The following is a 6,000-nucleotide window of genomic DNA, read 5'->3' as shown; positions in this document are numbered from 1 at the left end:
GCTCCTTGCCCTGGTGTGGGCCATGACAGAGAAGTTTGCCGGTTACCTTACAGGGGCTAAAATCTTTGTACGGACTGATAACAATCCCCTGGCCCATCTGGATACTGCTAGACTGGGAGCCCTGGAGCAACGTTGGGCAGCTCGCCTTGCAAAGTATGACTTCTCAATTCGCTATCGCTCTGCTACAGAGAATACCAATGCTGATGGTCTGTCGAGGGTTACTTTTGAAACTCCATTGGGAGAGCTTGATGAACAAAAGGAAGAGGATGAAATTCCAGACTTCCGCAAGTTTACACCTCCAGCAGTCGCAGCACAGACAAGCGGGGAGGCCCGGTCCCTGCCTAAGGCATTAGCAAGAACTAATGAGGAATGGGGGCGAATACAAGATGAAGACATTGGACTGCGACAGATAAAAGGTTGGGTGGCTCGGCAAAGAAAACCAGACAGAGAGGAAAGGGCTGATCTTGATGCTGAGATGAAGTCAATTCTACATCAATGGGACAGACTAGAGGTTCATGGAGCTGTTCTATACCGCAAGTGGCAGCAGCCTGCCGATCTGGAGGCAAGATGGCAGGTTGTCATACCAAGGAGTCTGGCACTAGAGATAGCCAGGGAAGCTCATGAATTTGGAGCTCATTTCGGGCCAGTCAAAACTTACCAGTGGCTGCAGCGTTATGTGTATTGTCCACGACTGGAGGTCGTAGTTGAAGAAGTCTGCCGACAGTGTAGAGTGTGTGAGCTTACTAAAAGCACAGAGCAGAGGGCACCCATACAGCCCATACAGACCAAGGAACCGCTGGAGGTATTGCTGATAGATTATCTCCTCGTGGGACAGTCAGCCAGAGGCCCACAATACTGCCTGGTCATGATTGACCACTTCTCCAAGTTTGCAGTGGTCACTCCAACTCGGGACCAGACGGCTGAGTCTGCAGCTCGGGCCATCTGTCAAGATTTCATCCGGGTCTATGGATGCCCGAAACGGATTCACTCAGATCAAGGAGCATGCTTTCAAGGGAAAGTGATGGAGGAGTTACACCGACTGTATGGCATTGGAAAATCCAGGACAACTCCATATCATCCCCAAGGGAATGGGGCCTGTGAGCGCTTTAATCGGACTCTGCTTCAGATGCTGAGGACCTTAGAGGAGGACAAAAAGACACACTGGCCAGACTATCTGCCTGAATTAGTCTGGGCCTACAATAATCGTGTCCACACTACCACCGGCTATACCCCATACATGCTACTGTTCGGTAGAGCCGGACGAGAAATTGTCGAATTGAATTTGGAACAGCCAGAAGATGTGATAGAGCGATCAACCACCTCATGGGTGAAAGAACACCGCAAGCGACTCCAGACCATCTGCCGGTTAGTAGGCCAGAGATTGCAAGAAAAGACTTATACTGACCGTCCTCCCATCCAAGAGATTCCGTTGCAACCTGGAGACCGGGTGCTGGTTCGAGAGAAACGGCCCAGAGGCAAGTTGAGTGAGCGTTGGGAGGTACAGCCGTACAAAGTGATCAAGAGAGTGTATCCCAATGGTCCAGTTTACGAAGTTCGTGTTGAGAATGGGGAGTCGGCTTCAAGGGTTCTACATAGGAATATGCTACGGCCATGTCGGTCAGAAGATCGGATACCTGCACAGAGGACACCACTCCCTGCCCCTTCCTCAGAATTTGTCATTTCCGATGGGAATAATATTGAAGACTGGTGGATTGTTCCTGACTCTGCACGTGATGAAGCCCCTGTTATAGAACCAGTACCAGCTCCAAGGGAGGAAGGACAAGTCCTAACAGAAAGACAAGACCTTCGGAGATCTAGTAGGTCTACTGCAGGGGTTCCACCAAACAGGTACAATGCTGATCAGTTTATTTGGTCTAACTGTATGTATTATGAACAATGTTGTGCTGCCGTTAAAGATTGATTTAACCCTTTTCTTCCCCATGGACTATATAGCAAGGCCGAGGACGGCCACCTTTAAGCGGGGAGGCATGTAGGGGTCAGCCCCTAGGATTACTGAACTATATTGCACTGTGTTCCATCTATAATATATACAGCCTGCTATTTCCAGTTTAGCCACAAGATGTCACTGTTGCTGCCGACCCTTCAGAGGAGAGGAAACAGGAAGTGGCAGTGAGAGAGAACTGTGAGGAGTGTGTGGGCAGCTGAGGGATTCCTGTGCGGAGCTGAGGAAAAGTCAAGTCTGCCCTGAGGAGAGGGAGACTTTGTGTGGATAAAGAGTCGCAGTATCCAGCTAAAGATCGGGCATCTCGGGCAGAGAGAGAGAGCTGTGGTGATTTTGGGCCGCATCTGTGTTCATCCATCCGTCCCAGACGGGCAAGCTGCAGCACTAGGAACTGGACTTCACCTGCCTCATGAAGGAGGCCAAGACAAGGGACCCTCCAGCTGTCTAACAAACTGTGAGTGAGCACCGGTGCTGGATTGTGATAGGGAATAGTACAGTCCCTACTGAGATAGTACGTTGTAGAAACGTGTCCCGATAAGCGGGAATCAGGCAGGACATATTAGAAGAGGGTAGCCTGTATCACTGTGCATGTGTTGGCGGGAAAGCCATTTTGTGTACCACATTCCAGTTAGCCTTACTGTAAACTACTGTGAATTGTTAATACTGTTATCCTCCTCCTCCGGCCATTATATCTCACTGTTTAATAAAGCCGGTTTTTTTGTTTCAAAAAGGCTGACCCCTACAAGGTCACAGGCCGATGTCAGAAATGGTGGAACAGATCAGACAAGAACTTGAGGCAGAAGCATAATCTGGGAACAAGCTGAGGTCAGGGGAGGTAGCAGACAAGGATGATCAGGAGCATGTTGCGTCAAGATCAAAGGTCAGGCACAGGAATCAGGAACAAATACCCAGAATGTTGTACACCAAACAGTAATGAGCTAGTGCTGAAGCCCTGTTTAAATAGGCCATTTGGCCTAGTAATGGTGACAGGCGTATCTGCACTATGGAAAAGCCTTCCTTGACAGTGGGAGCAATAGTGTCCCATTGTTGGTGTCAGTGGGAGAAATAGTACCTTATCATTGGTGTCAGTAGAAGGAATAATGCCCCATAATTGGTGTCAATAGGATAGTGCCTTGTGTTATTGGGAGGGATGATGCCCCAAGGGCCAGATAAAGGCAAGCAAAGGACTGCATCTGGCCTGCTTGCTGCAGTTTGGAGACCATTGGTCTATATCCAACCTGCTTGTTCCATGGGTCTGTTTTGCACTTTTAGGTGTCTTTTAGGGTCACTTTGCATTAAAGCAAGGAAAAATCTTTGTAGTATATTATGTACGTTACTAAACAAGAATGCTGTACATAAAACTACTTCAAATTTTAGGAGAACAATACACAACATTCAGAGTATTACAAGAGGGCGGGAGGGAGGAGAGTGGGTGAATGGCTGCAACAAAAGGTTTCAAAAAGGTGAACTTATCCTTTAAGCTTTGGCAAAATAAAAAGCTGGAAACTGATTGGTTTCTATGCAAAGCTACACCAGATTTTGCACTCTCCAGTTTTAGTACATCAAACCCTGTATGCGTGTGAGTGAACTCCATAGAAATCTGTGGACAAATACCGGTGGTAGTTCTCTATGGCTGGAAGTCTATGATGCTCTTCTATGATGCTGCCTTACCCTATAACAATCATATAGATTTTCTCCATGGACCACCAACCACCCTACATATTTTAGTATGCTGATGGAACAATTGATTGTCACTTAACGACCTCCTGCCCACATTATACTATGTGTGAGTGGCGGCTGTTGGCAAGGTGACATGGTGGTACATCGCTGCCTACTTCCAGGTTTAGGGCACCCCCCGCCCAACTACTGCTATGATTGTACACAGCAAGAGCCGGTCAGCAAGTCCTGACCAATGATTCACAGTTGGGACATGCTGATTGGCTGTGCACATTCACAGCTCAGAGCTCTGTGTTGATGTTCAACATAGAGCTCTGTACATAGTGAGCGATCTGTCAGTTTCTCTAGGGATAAGAAACTTAGGGATCAGTTCTTAAAAAGCAGCACACGTTATACACATAATTAGGCATATATTTAACCCCTTGATCGCCCTAGTTGTTAACCCCTTCCCAGCCAGTGTCATTAGTACAGTGACAGTGTATTTTAGCACTGATGACTGCATTAATAGTATTGGTGATCTCAGTGGCTGTCAGCTCCCCCCAGCGTCAATTGGTATCAGATTGTCCACCGCAATATCGCAGTACCTATTATAAGTTGCGGTTTTCTGCCATTATTAGTATTAAAAATAAATTAAATAAAAATTCCAGTGTATATATACCATAGTTTGTAGACACTATAACTTTCATGCAAACCAATCAATATACACTTATTGGGATTTTTGTTTATCAAAAACATTTTTCTTAATTGTTTTTATAGAATATGTTTTATAACACTAAAAAAAATATATTTTTTTTTTCTCGAAACATTCAGTCTTTTTTCATTTTTTATCACAAAAAAACAAAGCCATTGATGATCAAATACCACCAAAAGAAAGCTTTATTTGTGTGGGTGAAGGAAATTATATAAATATCGTTTGGGTACAGTGTTGCATGACTGCACAATTACCAGTTAAAGTAGCACATTGCCAAATAGCAAAAAATGGCTTGGTCATGGAGGGAGTACAATCTTCTGGAGCTGAAGTGGTTAATGCATTTAAAGGTAAACACCAAAACAGCCATATTTCAGCATCACATCTTACATGTAAGCTGCCTTTATTTTTCTGATTATATATAGGCTGAATTAAAATATTTATATTAAATCTTTTTTAAATGAAGCACTCACCACCAATTTTCATGCCAAGAAATGTAATAGTTTCAATATACTATTTGCATTGTTTAACATGCATTCTTTTATTTCTATTAAGGCATTTCCACCAGGACTGCTCTATTTGATTTTAATCTGTTTGGTTTGCTGTATTTTTTTTTCTGTCTTCAGGTCTTGCAAACACTGCTGTGGATTATTAGCTCCAGGTGTACTATGATTCGCTTCTAGAACACAGCAGCATACGGTGAACTCTTCAATCCATTTGTGTGTAGGTGTAGACTGCATGAATAAACACACTAAGAAGGTATAGAAGGGGGGAGTCAATGAGCTTAGAAACAGGCTTATAATGCAAGTTCCTGAACTCAAGACTGCAAGGCACATTGAGAGCTGTCTGTGTGGGAGGACCCCAAAGTGACAATTTACTAATCAGCCCTGGCTCTATCTCAGTCCTGTCATTTGTAGTGTAATAGTTGATCCATTATCCCAAAGTTCTTTCTGATCATTGCTGTGGCTGCTTGACATTAAAGGGAAACCCTTCACCTTTGGAGATCATTTAGCTGACAGGGATTGTCACTGTATATGGTGAGACAAAGGCTCCCATACCTGTAATAGGAAATTATACATTCATAGCTACTTCTCTAGCCAATAGCAAACTGCAAGGGTCATGGCCATAGCTGAAATAAATATGAATGTGTTTATTTTGCCTTTATGCTGTCAAAATTTAGGGAAAAGCAGTTATAGTGATGACATGTATGAAATGGAGCGAGGTGCAAAAAAAAAAATATATACATTTGGGTTTAGTTTCTAAAAACAATAAAAAAAGTTTGGCAGGAAATTATCTAAATAACAACAACTAAATACATTGCAATGAACATCTTGGGAAGAGACTTGTCGATAACATGTGAAGACATTTAGAAATAGTAACATAAAACAAGTGTGGAAGCATTCTTATTTTCTTTCCATAATCTCACAGGACAAATTATGTCTGTTGATGAGTGTACCATCGTGCAACGTCATGAGGAAGTATTATGCCACGTACACACGATCGGACATTGATCGGACATTCCGACAACAAAATCCATGTATTTTTTCTGACAGATGTTGGCTCAAACTTGTCTTGCCTACACATGGCCAAACAAAGTTGGTTGCAATTTGCGAACATCAAGAACGCGGTGACGTACAACATGTACGACTTGACCAGAAAAATTAAGTTCAAT

The sequence above is a fragment of the Lithobates pipiens genome, unplaced genomic scaffold (assembly GCF_037356315.1).
Source record: "Lithobates pipiens isolate NorthernLeopardFrog02 unplaced genomic scaffold, aLitPip1_a1.2 Scaffold_18, whole genome shotgun sequence".
Classification (NCBI taxonomy): domain Eukaryota; kingdom Metazoa; phylum Chordata; class Amphibia; order Anura; family Ranidae; genus Lithobates; species Lithobates pipiens.
The sequence above is the reverse complement of the archived record's forward strand: the minus strand, read 5'-3'. Positions refer to the sequence as shown.